Genomic DNA, 18083 nt, shown 5'->3' with positions numbered 1-18083 from the left:
CTTCCAAACCTGGAACACCCGGGGGCTCAGGGAGCAGAGGAAAACAACCCGGATGATATTTTAAAACATAATTACCCGCCCGCGCCCCCCACACGGCCGGCTGTGATTACACACGCAGACGCAGCGCCAACGCCGGCGCCGTGGCATTTACATAAAGAGTGCTCACCAGCAGAAATAACGCCATCCACGACACGTCCTGCCGTGTTTCTCTAAACAGCAGAAGTTGTTTGCGCTCCGCACGCCTGCCCCTCAGCCCCTCAACCCCCCAGCCCCAGCCCGGCTCTGAGAGCTAGAGACAGGCAGATCCAGAACATCCAAAAGAGCCTCATCTATTTCTGCTCTGCTGTGAGCCGGATACTGCGCCAGCTAAAAATACCCGAACCCGAGTGGTGGCTCATCTGGAAAGGTGCTCCGAATTCCCTCCCCGCCCCTTCCCTGGCCCTAGATCTCCAGCCACTGCCGCTGCAGCCCACCGCTGAGCGTCAAGGGCTCCTGCTTCCAGGGAGCAGAGGGGGAGGCTCTCCAGGTCTGGAGACCTGGGAGAGGGTGTACAGGGGACACGAGGGGTGTGGGGCACAGGTGCAGGGGGCATAGGGGTGTGAGGGTTACAGGGGCATGAGGGTATGGGACATAGGTGCAGGTGGCATGGGGGTACTGGCATGGGGATGTGGGGGGCATGGGGACGTGTGGCCCCTTGCGCATCCCTGTGGCCTTTGGGGCCCTGACTGCAGGTATGCTGGAAGGCCACTCAGTAGGCTGTGGGCAGGAACTTCCACCTTCGCCATCAACGGCCTCGTTTTTAATGCCTCCAGGACTATGGGCTCCAAATATTTTGGCACCATGGAATTGGGGGAAAAACCACATGAAAGAGCAGTGAGCTGTTTGTACCAAGAGGGGAGTCATCGCTTTTGACACAGGAAAGGTGAGTCTGGGTCCAAAAGGCCTCTATGGAAAGATCTGGAACAGTAGCTGATCTGGGCCAAAGGGCAGCAACCAAGGACAGACCAACAGTGTCCCTCAGATCCCTGGACAAAGACAGCCATGATCACACGCGAGGATGGACCCTGCAGGGACTTGGGACACCAACGAGGACCCCAACTGCTCCCTGACTCGGTGACGCTGTGGGAGTCCAGCCGATGCGGAAGGATTGGGCCCTTGGGGACATTGTGCTGTGGGAGATGAGCCCCATGGGGAATCCTAGGTTATGCACATTCCAGTGATAAAACAATCCTCTTGAAAGGATGGATGGTATCTGTGGGAGACGCTAGGTGGTCCTCATCTGGTGGCATGCGTAGGCACATCTAAGGCCAAGCCGTGAGATTCATCGCTCAATCTCAGTAAAACCGGTGGAAAGAACCAATGAGGGCAGAGCAAATGAAGCAGGTCCACGGGGGCCCTGGAGGGTCGCTGGCCTTCACTACTGCACTTTCTCAGCTTCCCATGGCCCACTGACTGGGAATCTGGAGAAGGCGCCAGACCCTCTGCCCAAGTAAACATTCCAAGCCCCAGCCCACAGGGTGCTACATGTCCCAGGGCCTGGGGTGGGGGGTGACACTCTGTTCCTGTTTCCAGATGCAGGTGCACCTCAGAGACACATAGGCAGCCCCACCTCGGTAGGGAGCCCCCACCAGTGTGAGCAGCCACAGTAGGTGACCAAGCCTGCTAAGGTGGGGTGTGGAGGAGGGGACACAGAGAAGGGCCTCCCATTCTACAAAATCACACGCCACTCATCAAAACGGCAGAATAAGAGAACAAAACCCTTGTCCTGATTATTTAGGAAAATACAACTTAAAACCAAATGGAAAGAGAAATGCTACATGACGGCATCGATCTGTGACTTACTGTAGGGTAACGTAGCCAAGCCAGCGAGATTCGTGCATGCCAGCGGGGGGACGCCCAGTCCACAGCCCAGAGACAGACCCGCACAAACACACGCAGTGGATGTGTGACAAGGGGTCCCTCAGCCCAGTGTGGGGAGGGTCAGCTCTTCCAACACGCAGCACCCAGGAACTGGACGTGCACGGGCAAATACCAAAACCAAACCACCCTTGATCCAAAACCTCTCACCTCACACAAAAATGAATAAAAGTGGATCATGGACGTAACGTAAAACACAAAAGCGTAAAACTTTTGCAAGAGAATCTTTGTGGTCTTGGGGTTCAGCTAAAAGTTTAGACTTGACCCCCAAAAGCACAAGCCCCCCAATGGATCAATTGACTTCATCAAAACGCAAACCTCCGGTGTGTGAAAGGACAGGCAAGCCTGCCCCGGCTGGAGGAGTGGCCCACAGACTGCACCCTGGACCCGGGATGTGTATGGAAAACCCAGGGCAAACTCTCAGAACTCAACAGCAAGAAAAGGGACAACTCGGTGTTTAAAATGGGCAAAAGATCTGAAGACACTTGGCCAGAGAGCGTACAGATGGCAAATTAGCACACAAAAAGATGCTGAACACCATTAGCTGTTAGAACATAGGACGTAGGGATCCCTGGGTGGCGCAGCGGTTTGGCGCCTGCCTTTGGCCCAGGGCGCGATCCTGGAGTCCTGGGATCAAATCCCACATCGGGCTCCCGGTGCATGGAGCCTGCTTCTCCCTCTGCCTGTGTCTCTGCCTCTCTCTCTCTGTCTCTCTCTCTCTCTATCATAAATAAATTAAAAAATTAAAAAAAAAGGAATATATAAAAAAAAGAACATAGGACGACGTAAAACCCCACTTCACACCTATGGAGCAGCTGAGCCTGCCAACCCCAGGCATGCTGAGGGCACGCGCACACAGGGACACAGCTGTGCGTCCCCCAGGGAGCCAGCAACCCCAGCCCGGGGACTGCCTCCCCAAGGAGAAACGGGAGATGGAGACAGTTCACACAGGCCCTGAGCAAGGATGTGCATGCCAGCTCTGCTCACACATGCCCCAACCAGGACACAGCCCCACGCCCTGCCACGGCAGTGGACACACGGCCCAGGCACCCGCACACAGGTCACTGCAGCACACTCATCAGCACCAACAGCTGCTCGGCTCAGGGAATGTCAGGCTCAGCGGTGGGATAGAAGGGGCCAGTCGCACACGTGATATGCCGGATGACCTCCTTCATAGGACACAGTCCCTAAGATGATACTGTGGGGACAGGTCAGTGGTTGCCGGGGGACGGCGTGGGGGTGAGTGTGGGGAGCAGCGTGGATGGGTGACAGAGCTGCTCTGCGTGAACACCCACCACAGCACCCCTGCGTCCAGGCTGCCCGCCCCTTCCCTGCATCTGCAGGCTCAGCACCAGGCAGACCAGCAGTTCAGGAAGGGCCACACCCGGGAAGGGTGTCCGTGCCTCTGAGCACAGCGGTGTCAGCATCCCGGGAATAGCGCAGGTGGTGCTTCCTAAAGGTGTGTGTGGGCCTGGGGGAGGGGGGGCAGGGATCAGAGGCAGGGTGACAGCACCGATGGCCATTCTTCACTGTGGAGAAAGACAGACGTGCCACCAGTGTAGCCAGGTCCCCACCGAAGGCAAGGTGCACCCCATCTCATGGACACTCAAGGGCAAGGGCAGAGCGCATCTCAGAACCCACCACATGCAACACACTGAGCGTAAAAGGACAAGTGTGGTGGGGAAAGCCCAGAAAAAAAATACAGGTGGTTGTGAACAAACAAGAGGCTGGACGCAGGGAGGATATGTGTGCAAACCCCACTGCCCGGAGCCCTGGGAGTCAAGACAGAAAGGGAGACGGTGGGCCTCGGTGTCCTTGTGCTCAGAAAGGTGCAGCTGCAGGGGAGATGCAGAGCCGTGACAGCTCGGCCCCCAACAGCACCCAGTGCAGCCCTGAGCCGTGCCCCTGGCCGTGCCCCTGACCCCCTGGGTCCCAGCTCAGAACGTTCGAAACCTGCTCTGGGGATCTCCCCGTCCAACCCAGCCCACCCCAGTCAATCCTGTCACCGATTCTGCTGCCCTGGAGCCCAAGGGCTCTGCTGTTTTTGTGTCTAGCATTGGAGTCTAGCCCTGGGGGACCCTGTGAAGTCTGCAGCTGAGGTCCCAGCAAATCTGGTGGCCGCTCTCACTGCCGACCTGACTATATTCCTCTCTGTCCCTCCGTCGGCTCCTGGGACTCGTCTGGCGCTGGCCACGAGATGTATGCAGCCTCCCTATCCACTCTGCACGGATCACAGCCCATGACACCAGGTGACACTGGTCGCCATGAAAACAGAGCAGAGTTCTGTGTGCCCTGGGAGCATGTGTATGTAAAATGCACACACGCTCCATATGAAGACGAAATGCTGGGTCGCCGGAACTCTGGGAGAAAGAGGGAGGCAGAGGGACGGATGGAAGGACAGCTTTCCCCAGTACGATCTTTCTACACTGTTCACGATGATGAGCGTATGAAACTATGAAACTATGAGTGTATGTTAACTAGAAATAAATGCATTTAACTTGTAAGGTTGTCTGTGTGGCGAGGAAGGAGTGGTTGCCTACCAGGAACGACTCCTGAAGTTGCATCAGAATCAGCTGCTGGACTTTCAGGGCCAAGACCCCGAGCTGAGCGGATGGTGGCTGTGGGGCCAGACAGGCGGGGCAACGGCCCTGGAGCATGCTGCCCCGAGCAGCCATGGCCAGGGGGACTGTCCGGCTTTCCTTCAACTTCCTCCCATCATGAAGCAGCACATGTGCAGGACCAGATTCAAAACAACTACAACCAACAAACTAAAGACAAGTCAAGAATTTGGTCCCTGTACAAGATAAACAGATATCAGATTTTTGGGCCCGCCAGGAGGTGCTGCAGGGAACCCCAGAACTGGCTGCAGCGCCGGCACCAAGCACCCCACCAGCTCCAGCCCAAGGCCTCTAAGGACAGACCCTCTTCAGAGTAGCACTGGTGGGAGCTTCCAGATGTTTCCATACACTGTCCAACGTTCACTAATAAACTACCGGGAACATGGGGAAATGAGTGATAAAAAGCCAATTTACAAAAAGACAGGAGATCAGACCCACAGGTGATCCGTCTGAGACAATAGCCGCCACCCGTGAACCGACTGCTCTCGATTCATGCCGGGAATGCAAGGACACAATGGAGAACTTCACCAGAAAACCAGAACTGATACAAAGATTTGCACCCTGGACACAACATCTGTGTCAAATAACAGGACACAGAGCAGGTGACGAGACTCCTGACCTGGGAAATAATCCAGATGGAAGCAGAGAAAGGAAACGGAAATAGGAGAGTCACCAGAGAGAGTGAAAGTGACATGGAATGTGGGGAAAGCCCAACCCATGTCCCAGGAGCCCAGGAGGCCACGGTGACCAAGAGGTCCCGGCTGTGCAGGGTTAAGTCTAAACACCACTACTGACACGCCCACAGAAGGGCTGGAGGCCCTGAAAACACTCCCAGAATTAGGTGCGTGGACGGGAGGCCTGGGGATCCTTGAAGGCGAAGTGTTGCCAGGACAGATGCTGGAGAGAGAAACGTACAAACCTAGAGTAAAAGAAGGGGAAATAGAACCAAACGGCTGATTAACCAGAAAGAGGGAAAAGAGAAATGCAGCGGATTGGTGGGGACGGGCGGGACATCCTAGGATGGGAGAAGAAACCCAAAGTTATCACCAACCTCATGAAATGTAACCAGACTGTGGTTCCAACAAGATATTGGGGTTTGTTAGGCCCGGATCAGAAACCAAAACCTGAGACAACCTGAAAAAGAGGCAAGGAAAGGTCGAAAGCCACATGCAGACCTAGCACGTCCACCCCAATGGAACACGCAGATGCTCCTGGCATGTTGTGGAACACGCTGGGATGGTAAGAGGGCCAACTCAACAGGAAGAGAGTGCCGAACCCGAAGGAGTGTGCAATTATTAATTACTGGTATGGTTTATTAAGCTGAACGACGCAATTATGTTTTCCAGCGCATGCGGAACATGTGCTGGGGAATAAAGTAATTCTTGCCGCCTCCAGAGCAATGAGCTTGTCTGAATATTCTATGACCTGGGGAATTTCATTCAGAAATTACAACAATGGACACCTGGGTGGCTCCGTGGTTGAGCATCTGCCTTCAGCTCAGGGTGTGATCCCAAGGTCCTGAGATTGAGTCCCGCATCAGGGATCCTGCTTCTCCCTCTGCCTGTGTCTCTGCCTCTCTCTCTGTCTCTCATGAATAAATAAATAAAATCTTAAAACAAAAACAAAAACGAAAAGAACACCGCACAGGATCCTACAGGACATAGGGCAGCAAAGTTTCAATGTAAAGAAGCTGCTTGGGCCATATGCCACTTGGGGTGCATAGCTTTCTTTATTTTTGCTTTTTTTCCTTTAAAGATATACATGGCATCCAGGGTCGTGGGCTGCAGGGAACTCACAAGGGGACGGATCTGCCCACGACACAATGTGATGCCCCTGCTACCAACATTAAGAGGACCTTAAGGGTATATCAGGGACAAACTGACACCAGTAAGTCAGAAGACGAGATGCAGCCAGCAAACATTGACCTGTGAGCAACGGTGAGCGTGTCAGAAACAGCCTATGTCACACCAAGTTACTGAGAAAGGATAGTCATTAAGAAAGCAGGAAATAATTCTCAGTTCATTTCAGAAGGTAGAGAGACCCTGACAGAGAGACAAGAGACACTACCTCAAGGAGATTTAGATGACACGCCCCCTGCGACTGGTGGCAGCCTGTCAAACTGACCTGACCGCGCAGCACTGACGTCAGCCTCTGGACCCTGGGTTTGAAGCCGGCTCCGATGTGGCTGTGTCTACACAGGCGCCCACACCGCGTGTGCTCCAGAGCACATCTAATAGGTTGCCTGGTGTTGAGGGTGCAGCTCAGGATGACTGGTGCCACCCGAGGTCCTTGGCCCAGGCTTCGACCAGAGCCAGCGGTTCCCCTCAATTTGCCAACGGCTGGACGCCTGGCCCTGCACATGCCTCCTCTGCCCGATGCCCCTTCCAGGAGACAGCCCTGGGGAGGGCCTCATACCTCAGAACAGTCACCCAAAACGGGAAAAAAAATCAGGAAGCTGAATCCAGAGTTTCAATCACAACGAGGCTGAACATATTCCAAGAACGCGAGTTTTTGGTTTGGTTTTGTTTGAATATTCAAAGAAGCTATCTCTGTATTTCAGAAAAGTAGGAGAGCAGAAGAGGAAAACTATACAAGCATTTTAATATTTAGAGACAAGGCTTCTGTTAAAATTCAACACGTACTTAACGAAAAAAAAATACAAAACAAAACCAAATGCTCTGAACCTAGCAAAAGAATGTGCGTAATCCCATAAAGTACACCACAAATGCCTAGAGCAAATATCCTACTTAAAGATGAAATATTGAAAGCCCTTCCTGAATTTGGAGATGAGACAGGCTGAGCCGGAAGCTCTGGGCAGTACAGTCGGGCAGAAAGGAAGTAGCATGGTCAGGAATAGAAATAAAACCGCCACTGCTAGCAGATGCCATGGCTGCACACAGAGAAAATCCAAAAGAATCTGTAGGCAAATTATCAGAATTATGTAAGTGGGCTGCGGCCAGATATTTTTTAAAATAATAAATTCAATTTGTTTCTATACACGATAGCAACACCCATAAAAAAGTAGAAGAAACTTAGATAACCATGTAGAGACAAAATATGAATTTCTAGGAGTCAATCTAACAACACACATGTGCGGGGGACAATACAACAGCCCCAAGAAAAACCCGAAGATGTCAGTAAGTGGAGGGAAATACTCAACACCGTAGGATCTCCATGCACCCCCAAGCCTGACAGAGTCGACAAAATCCCAACCACGTTCCAGCAGGTATTTCTGTGTGGCTTTCGACAAAAGGACTCTAAAAGGCATAAAAGGCATGCAAGGAGCAGCAAGGCAGGGCAACTGTAGGGACAGAACCAAAGAAACAGACCTTCCGAACCTTACTCAGTCCTTACTCAGTCCTGCGGGCGGTGCGCACCAGGCCTTCTGCAGGTGCATGTGCAGTGTGCAGTGTGGAGGTGGCGGGGGGCGGGGGGTGTGGAACTCAGGTGCACTCGTGCACCGCACTCACCTCTGGAATACGACACGGGGTGGCGTGGCAGGATGGTGTCGGAGGAGGCAATCTCTCCCCCATGAAAAGAGGCGGGCCCACTGGAAAGTCAGGTGGGGAGAAAAGCAAATCTTGGGCCTCATATCCCACCCCATTAAAAAGCCAATTCCAGAAGTCCCGCAGATGCACAAGCCTTTCGTTCAGAAACGGAAGTGTCAGAATCTTGTCTGTCAGGAGGAGAACAGACGTAAGCAGGGGAGGCTGGGAAAACCCTGGGGTTGAACTGGATTTGGAGATAGCAGCCTGAACTCGGGGCCACCCCGAGCACCACATAGGCCACCCCTGGACGTCCACTCCCCACTCACTGAAAGAAAGAGCAGCCGGGTCCTGGAATATTTGCTGAACAAGACAATATGAGAAATGCTTTAAAAACTCTCTATCCTAACTAAATAAATAATAAATGAAGGCACAACATAAACAAGTGAAGGATGTGGGGAAGCCGTGCCCTGATGATGACAGTCAGCTAGCAAACAGACGGGTGATGGAGCTGGGAGTGACCGTTCTGCGACCGTCGGGGCTGTCATCAATCCCAGCAGGAATCCTGGGCAGATGCTCAAACTGCTGGTGGGGATGCCCGGGTGGCTCCGTGGTGGAGCATCTGGCATCAGCTTAGGTCATGATCCCGGGGTCCCAGGATCGAGTCCCATATCAGGCTCCCTGCAGGGAGCCTGCTTCTCCCTCTGCCTGTGTCTCTGCCTCTCTCTCTCTGTGTCTCTCATGAATAAATAAATAAAATCTCAAAAAAAAAAAATACTGCTGGGTGAAAAGTGTGGGTGATGCACTGTGTCTTCCCACAGAGGGAAAAGCACAACGTTTGCTGGCAGGGGTCACCGGTCATCACCAAGAAGCCAGACTGTCCCAGGCGCCTCCTGATAGGACATACTGGGAAGCACCCAGAGTGGCTTCCTTGTAGTTCCAGCCGAAAAGCACAACCTAAGCCCCGTCACACAACAAAACCCAAACAGAGGGACGTTCTGCAGAACAGGTGAACTGTGCTCCCAGGAAAGGACCGAGAGCAAGAAACTGTCCCAGACTAAGGAGAGGACAAGGGATTGCCACCAAATACTGTGCGTGCTCCTGGCCTGAGCATGGGCTCAGAGACACAGCAGTGCTGCAGGACAGCGAGGAGACAAAAGGTCCCCCAGGCACGGGAGGAGCCCCACACCCCAGCAGAGCCTCCGCAGCTCTGAATGTGCTACTGCATTCAAGTGAGAGAGAATGTCCGTTTGCAGGAAATGCCCAGCACCGGGGGGCAATGGGGCTCACTTTCTGCAGCCTGCTCTAGGATGGTTCAAAAATCCCACAAACCTACCCCCTTCCCCTCCATAAAAAGAGAAATGCGACAGTGGAGTGACTGGCACATTATGACCCATGAGCGTGTCTGAGAGGAGGGTACCCAACCCAGAAACGTTTCTGTACATTTAAAATGATTTCAGGGATCCCTGGGTGGCGCAGCGGTTTGGCGCCTGCCTTTGGCCCAGGGCGCGATCCTGGAGACCCGGGATCGAATCCCACATCGGGCTCCCGGTGCATGGAGCCTGCTTCTCCCTCTGCCTGTGTCTCTGCGCCTCTCTCTCTCTCTGTATGACTATCATAAATAAATAAAAATTAAAAAACAATTAAAAAAAATGATTTCAAATCAAAGTGGTTGATTTTCTCAAGGAACACAGAGAGGAACATCTCCGTCACCTCAATGTGGAGGAAAAAAAAAAATCTTTCAATAAAATATAAAGAGTGATCACGAGAAAAGGTGAATAAAGCTCCCATGTATGGAGGGAGTACAGGACGGTGCCAGGGGCGGGGGCTGTAACCCGGTGACTCTAACATGACCACACCCGTGGAATCATGCAGAAAGGAGCTCAATGAGGGGGAGGTGGGCAGCCACTAAGAAGCAAATGGAGCTGCGGAAAAGATGGGTGACCGTGGAGAAACAGCAATGGAAATGATTCACTCAACAAACAGGGCCTCGGCGACCTCAGGGACAAAGGCACAGCAACTGGAGCTCCGGGCAGCGGGGCATGACGTCACCTGAAGAAAAGCCTGCATCCGCACAAGTGCCCGAGAAGCTCCGTGAACTGCAGAAGAGCACGGAGGCCTGCGATTTTCTAGGAGGGAACCCAGGGAGAGGCGTCCATTAATAGCGGGAGGCGAGCTCCGGCCTGGGACTCGGGCAGACACGCATGTGGAAGTGGACGGGGTTCACCCCACGGATAATCCACGTCACTAGGGCAAGACCTTTCTGTGAGTTTCCAGGATTCATTGCTGGTCTGTCACCAGGAACATGAGAAATGTCAAAGGAAATTCTTTGAGCAGAAGAAAAATGATACCAGGTGGAAACTTAAATCTACACAAAACAAATATGTGGGTAAATATCAGAAGGTTTTTCTTATATTTTTAAAAAGTTTTTTTTTTTTTTTGAATTTTATCTATTTGAGAGAGAGAGTGTGTGTGTGCATATGCATGGGTTGGGGGTAGAGAGAGAGAGGGAGAAGCAGGCTCCCCACATGGGACTTGACCCCAGGATCCCGGGACCCTGACCTGAGCCGAAGACAGATGCTTCGCTGCCTGGGCCCCCCAGGCGCCCCCAGGTTTTTTTTTCATATTCTAAATTTCTTTGAAAACAAACTGGACATCACATGAAAGAGACAACAGAAGCTTGACCTGTACCTCACGCCTTATGCAAAAATTAACCCAGAGCGGGGCCACAGAGCAAAGTAAAACCCAAAGCTGCAAGACATCTGGAAGAAAATGTTGGGGAAAAACCCTTGTGGTCCTATGAGGTAAGCACAATCTGTTAGAGAAACACAGCTGACGCTGGAAGGAGGCAAGGGTGAGCGGCCCTGATGCCATGGAAAATCCACGAGTGACTCTGACCTGCTAATTGTGGCAGCCCACAGCTGACCAGAAGCCTCGCGGATTGTGCACGGCCGATTAACGCCTATTTGGTGTGCTGCATGTACAACGTACCGTCTCTTACTGCAAAGTCCGCTGGAGGAAAGAAAACGTTACTAGAAAAATGAAATCCTAAAGATGGGGAAATACCGTTACAGCAAAACACCCATGCGGAGGGGAGTCTGAACAGTACCAACTCAGATTGTTCAGGGTCAACTGGAATTAATCGCTCAACTTCAACAATGTTAAAAAACATCTAAAAAGTGTTTTTAGAAAGATTTTACTGATTTATTTGAGAGAGAGCAAGAGCGCACACGCACAAGCAGGGGGAGGGGCAGACTTCACACAGAGCAGGGAGCCCAATGCGGGACTCCATCCTAGGACCCCGAGATCACGACCTGAGCCCAAGGCAGACGCCTCACCAATGGAGTCCCCCAAAAACATGTGTTTTATTAAAGACTCTCTATCCAGGGACTTGACAAACAGTAGCCCAGGAGAAAACATTCGTGAATCATGCACCCACCAGAGGCCTCTGCCCCGAATATACACACAAAGAACTCACAATTGTCAACAGTGTCCAACACCCTTGGTACCCAAACAGCCCAGTAAGACAGGGCCAAGGTGCACAGGCAGCGGACCCGAGCCGATACCCGGGTGGCGAATACACAAACGAGATCCAACGTCATCAGACATCAGAGAAACACCGCCGCCACCCGACGGAGCAGCTTTGACAGCAAGACAGGGATGCCTGGGTGGCTCAGTGGTTGAGTGTCTGCCTTCAGCTCAGGGCGTGACCCTGGGACCCACATGGGCTCCCAACAGGAAGCCTGCTTCTTCTGCCTCTCTCTCTGTGTCTCGCATGAATAAATAAATATCTTTATTTTATTTTATTAAGGTTTTTATTTATTTATTCATGAAAGACACAGAGAGAGAGAGAGGCAGAGACACAGGCAGAGGGAGAAGCAGGCTCCACACAGGGAGCCCGACATGGGTCTTGATCCTGGGACTCCAGGATCATGCCCTGGGCCAAAGGCAGGCGCTAAACCACTGAGCCACCCAGGGATCCCCAAATAAATAATATCTTTAAAAAGAAAAAGAAAATAAGACAAGGCCAAGCACTGCCGAGAATGTGGCACAGCCGTCTGTGGTGTGACGGCCTCATTCTTCATATAAGAGCTGGGCAACGTCTGACAAAGTCAAACACACACTTGCCATGTGACCCCCCAACCTTGAATTTATCCTTAAAAACTCTCTCGTGATGAACAATGACTGTAATAAACTGCAGGGCGAATCAGCTTTGTAGGTAAACAAACTCTACCAAACACCCCAGAGGTTGGGGACCTAAAGCCCTGCAAACATGGGTATGCGAAGGTTCACACCAGCCTTGCACTTGACTACTGAAACACAGAAGCCACGCAGATGCCCTGTGATGGGTGAGGGAGCAAATCGACTGGTGTGGCCACACAGCAGGCCCACACACACATACAGCGCACACCAGGCTCTGTGTCCACGGCTGTGTGCTTCTGTCTATGGGAGAACATGGGGCAGCAGGGCACATATGCTGGGGGGAGCCAGGGACCCCTGAGGGCCACACATTGTGGGGTGGGGAGGCTGTCCCGGCTCCTGTGCGCAGAGGCGAGGATAGGACGGCCAAAAACGGGTAAATTTTACCCGACTTTCTTCTTAAGCACACAGGGTGTCACCAGAGGGGTAAGAAGGATCATGAGGAAAAGTTCAACCTAAGAGGTGCCGGCAGAGGGGCATCGGGGCATCTCAGTCAGTTGGGCTCAGATCGTGATCTCAGGGTCACAGGATCGAGCCCCACATTGGGCTCCACAGTCAGTGCCACATCTGCTTGTCCCCCCCTCCCCCTGCTGCTTTCTCTCACACGCTTGCTCTTCCTCTCAAATGATAGATAAAATGTTAAAAAAAAAAAAAAAAAAAAAAAAAAACACTGGCAGAGAGGAAGAAAGGGAACAAGGAACTGAAAACACACAGTAAGGTGCCCAACTTGAACCCAGCTCCGCTGAAAGTCTGACCAAGCATAGACGGATGAAGCCCTCCAGATAAAAGTTGTATCATCAGAGTGCATGAAACTGCAGTGTCAACCACGTGTCTCGTGTGAGCAGCGCCCCGTAAGATATGGGCAAGTTAAAAAGAAAAGGATGCAAAGCGCCAGCAGGTGCAAACCCTAGAACCAGAGCCGCCCCGGCCGCGGGAGTATCAGAGTGGACTCGGGAGCACAGGAGCTCCGGGAGATGCACAGATCACCACGGCTGGCACCTGATGAAAGAGAAACCCAAAACTGCTCTGTATCCAAAGGAACAGAATTTATCCTTTAAAAACTCAATTAAGAGTGACCATAAGAAACTTCAGGATGAAGCGGCTTCACTGGCAAATGAATTCTATCAAACACGCAAGAGAAATGAACATCAACCTCATACTGACTCTCAAAAACTAAAGAAAGGAGCAGAAGGTTCATGTTCCCCAGACATACAATACCTTGTAAGGAAGACATGGGTGCCCACTCCCCCACAAGTGCACACACAGAAAACCCCTTAAGAAAACACTCGCTAATTAAACCCAGCACCATATAAAAACCGCAACACATGATGACCAGGTAGGGTTTACCCCGGGAGCGCAAGGGGGGGGGGTTTCACGTTTGACAATGAGCTGATGCAACGCCAGATGTCAGTAAAATTAAGGGGAAAACCCGTAAAATCATCCACGACAAGGAACAACCCTCAGAAGATGAGTGGACCGTGTGGCAGCCGGGCGCTTGCACACGCTTCTCGTGGGGCCCAGCAGTCCCACCAGCACACAGGTGTTCAAGGCATCAAGATAACCACAGCCCCCTGCAGAGCTGCTGGTGGCCTCATCCACCGCATGGGACCACGAGGCCCGAGGACTAACACCGTATGCATGAATCACAGAACACGGAGACAGAAATCAAAGACTCCATTCTGCATGATGCCGTTTGCAGGGGTTCTAGAAAACACAAAGGGCTAGGGATAGAGAGCCAGAAGGAGGCAGCGGGGGCCAGGTGGGGCAAGAGGTCCTGAGGGACATCGTACGGGAGGCAGACCGCTCCATGCTTGACTGCAACTGTGGTGCTCGAACAATTCCAAACACCAAGCTCAATCACCTGTACACTCGGAGTCAGTGTATTTTATCGTGAACAAATACTTGAGTGAGCACAAGGCAAGGGTAGGGAACAAAGGACGGGCCCACACAGTACGGATGGGCCCCACAAGCACTGCGCTGATGAGAGAAGCGGGAGGATGAGAGCTCCACCGTGTTCACCTGACATCCAGAGTGACAGGGGGTCGCAGGCTGCCGGGGGTAGGGGTAGGGGTGATGGACACATCCTCCCTCTGACTGCACACTGGTGCCACAGTCCGGGACTCCAACAGGTGCCCCCACACCCGTTCCAGAGAGGAACAGGGGTCCACGCCTCAATGACACCGATGGAGGAGATAGGGTCCCCAGGGGTGAGGGGGCGAGGGCTCCACGTGACCCTGCACCAGGAACTCTGTCCTGTGCCTGAGATAGGAGACACAAGGGTCAGGGAGCCAGGGAGGCCGCCCCCTGAGGTGCAGAGACAAGCCTCCAAACACCCCACACCCAGGCCCTTGCCCCTTGCCCGCCTGGCCCAAGCAGGCCCCTGGCCAGATTGCTGCCTTCAAAGGGAGGGGACCCCACTTGCCTCTGTCTGGCTCTGCGCTCACCAGGCCAGGGACAGGAAGCACCCACTGCTCCCAGGGCCTCCCCGTGCCAGCACCAAGCTCTAAAGTCGTGGGGACACCCCCGGCCAGGCCAGGCCAGTGAGGGCTGGCTGGGCTTGAGATTCGCAGAACAAACCTGGCCTTCCCCTTCTCTGCGGGACCCCCAAGTACAGCTGGGCTGCAGGTGGTGCGGCCCATGACAGGCAGGGCGCCGTGGTAGAGGGGCAGTCGACGCAGTACCGACCTCGTGGGTGCCACTAAATGGGGCCTGGTCCGGGGCAGAGCTCACAGGGACCATCTGCAGCTCCTGCTCGCAGCAGGCAGAGCCATGCGTCCAGCCCCCCACACCTGGACCTGAGCACCACCAGCGTCCAACCTGCGTCCCGGTGTTGGGACGATGGGTAGACCCAGGGGAGCTGGCCAGCCCCCAGAGGGGAGGTGGGAGCAAGGCCGGGCAGGCCCGCTACACACGGACACCAGTGCATGGCCATCTGTCCTGGCCGGCATCCTGTGGGGGTCCCCTCCTAGGGGATGGCTGGCATCCATGCCTGGCTAGGAGGGCTTGTGTCTCAGGAACCAACATCTGCCAGTGACCATTAAGCATCTGCCCACCCTGAGGAGGGGCTGGACCTGCAGTGGAGGTACCACGTGGACCCCAGCCATGGCAGAGTAGCACAGGGGTGGCCCCTCTGGCCACCCTCATTCCCCACCCCTGCAGAGGTCGCACAGCAAGCCCCTCTCACCACACCCTGGTAGGCTCACTCTTCCCGCCCCTAAGCCTCACTCCCTGGGGCCAGGGGGCAGCCCATCCTGCCTCGTGGTGACCGAGCCAACATCAAGGCCTGCTTGCCATCCACCTGTCTCATCTGGGCCACCATTGCTCACGGCCTGCGGAGAGCCTGGGGACAGACCTGTACTGCACTGGGGCACCCTCCGTGCCCCACCCTCTGCCATGACAGGAGCAGCGCCTCACTCCCAGTGCAGCAGCAGGTGTGAAGACCCCATCCCTCCAGAGCTCAGAGCTGGAGCAGGGGCTTCCCGAGCCCCGCGGAGATCCCGCCCCGAGCCAGGAGCTAGGAGGAAGGGATAGAGGGACCACGTTGCCCCAAGATGTGGGCTGGGGGCACCAGGAGGCAGCCTGACTCACCCTGCCCACATCCCCTGCCCCTGGTCAGGCCCTTCCTGGCCACTGGGTCCTAAGAGCAACAAATTAGAAACCACGCCAGTGTCCCCAGGGACAAGGTAAGTCAGCAGTGGTGTCTCCCTACCATGGCCCAGTAGGTAGGACCTGGAAGGAGCGCAGGAGACGCAGGGGACAGAGGCAGGAACCCAGCGAGGCTGCCAGGGGACGGCCAGCCAACCTCATCTGTCATATTGAATTCCCTGATCTCCAAAACGAGAGGCTCACCAGGCAGGAGCTACTACTGGTTCTTCCCGAGGTGGAGGGTGGACACAGGGCCCCGTGGGCAGTCCCATGCCTTCCCACAGGGGTGCAGGTCAAAAGACCCTTGAAGGTGACTCAGGCCAGCCTCTCAGCTGATGGGTGGGTAAAGAGGCCAGGCGGCAGGGGAATCCCTGAGGGTCCTCACAAATGGGGGTGCACCTTGGGGCATTCCCGACTCCACAGCTCAGAGCCAGCCCTGCCCAACCTGTGTCAGGGCCCCAGACTATGGGCAGCAGGCTCTTCAGCAGCCCGAGGGGCTGAGGACACCCCCTCCGCAAGCCGAGCCAGTGCACAGAGGGAGCCTGGGGTGCGGGCAGCTGGCCTCTGGGGGCGGCTCCCCCGACCCGCTGGCCCCTACGGCCCCCTCCCCCACAGCCCTCTTCCCTGCTCACCCGGCGCCCAGTGATGCCAGCGACGTCACTGCCAATAACCTAGATTTTAACCAAGAAATCACACCCCCCCTCCCTGCCCCAATTATGGTCTAGCCGAGGAGAAAACCCAGACTGTAGCACCCTGGGCTGGCCCCATGGGCGGCTCGCCCATGCCCACTTCCCTCTCCCGTTTCCCATCCTCCCTCGACGCCCCCAGGGAGAAGATGGATGGGTGACCCTCCGCGGACACAATGTCCCGGGCCAGGCCTGTGCCCCTGGCATCTTGGTTGAGAGCTGAGGTGGGGGACAGGTGGGAAAGCCAGGTCACTACCAAGGCTATGAGGCAGCCCAGGGCAGCTTGGCCTCCAACCCCCACCCTGGCCTTTCCAGGGCCACTGTCCCACAGGTTCCTTGGAAAACCCAAGGACACAGGTAGGCCACTACTGTCCAGGTGGGAAGAGGGCCCCAGGCACGTCCGGGTGAAGGGGCAGATGTACCTGCCCAGCGATCCCAGCACCTTGTCCTGTTTCTCACCATCCCATACGTGCCAAGGCCTGTGGCCACACCACATGGAGATGTCTGGAGGTTGGGATCCTGTCGGCTCCATGGGGAACCACAGTGGCTCCTTGGGCAGGTCCCAGCTCCCTCTGCCTGCACCTGGCAGGTTACCCAGACCCTAGGTGCCTGTGAGCAGCGGGCAGAGGGAACTGCACTCGGGGCAGGTCCCCGGGGGCCTCCCTGAGGCCTGAGTCCAGTGGCCCTCTGAAGGACCGAGCCAGAGCCTGCAGCTTTCCTGGTGTTGGGACACCAAGCCCTTCCCTCTGCCACTGAGAGGAAGCAGCAAGTCCAGATCAAGGTGGTGTCTGTGCTAAGGTCCTGTGGAATTCATGCAAATCTAACAACATGCATTCAAATAAAGCAATGAGTTCTAGGGAGAAACCAACTACCCACAGCCCCTGAGGAGCCCAGGGCAGAGGCTCCCCACTTCCCACAGCGCTGAGAGACACACATCCTTGGCTGCTCCCAGGGAGTGGCTGTCCCAAGGGCCCCAGCTAGTCGGGTCCCCCACCCCCCAGCACTGCTGACCAGTACCCACCTGGAGGTGGGGGACCTCATCAGGGCAGCAGGACATAGGGACAGAGGAGAGAGTCCCCATACTACCCTTTGCGCCCCCACTCTGGAACGTCACTTCCCGCTGGCACCGTGTGTCCAGAGCCCGTCCACTGGACATGGGCCCTGCAAGCAAATGAGCGGGCAGCGGGCCCAGGCAGAGAGCCAGTTTTCGGGGAACACGGAAGGCAGGTGGACACCCGATCTGGGGCTGGGGCCCCAATTACCGGACCCTCTGCCCAGCAAACCCTGAAGTCTCTGGGGACCAGGATGTGGTCTAGAACACCAGGTTAAGTTGGGGCATCTCAGGGGTGTAGGTCCCCCGCAGGGGAGCCCCCCACCAACAATGTGGGGGGAGCAGCTCACTCAGTCCAACAAGCACTTTCCAGCCTGTCCCTTGGTGCTGGACCCAAATGAGCCAGGCACTGGGGAGTCTCTGGCCTCGCCGAGTCACAGGGAAGGGGAGAGCACCTGGGCAGGTGGGGGAAGAAGGCTCA

At 54.9% G+C, this 18083-nt stretch overlaps 1 protein-coding gene across 3 annotated transcripts in view; it reads right to left on the bottom strand.

The window, feature by feature from the left end:
* NACC2 (NACC family member 2) overlaps positions 1 to 18083 on the bottom strand; it is a 67648-nt gene that overhangs the window by 10406 nt on the left and 39159 nt on the right. The gene's annotated exons all lie outside the window — the stretch shown is intronic.

This window comes from Canis lupus, chromosome 9 (genome assembly GCF_003254725.2).
Source record: "Canis lupus dingo isolate Sandy chromosome 9, ASM325472v2, whole genome shotgun sequence".
NCBI classification, from domain to species: domain Eukaryota; kingdom Metazoa; phylum Chordata; class Mammalia; order Carnivora; family Canidae; genus Canis; species Canis lupus.
The sequence above is the reverse complement of the archived record's forward strand: the minus strand, read 5'-3'. Positions and strand labels throughout refer to the sequence as shown.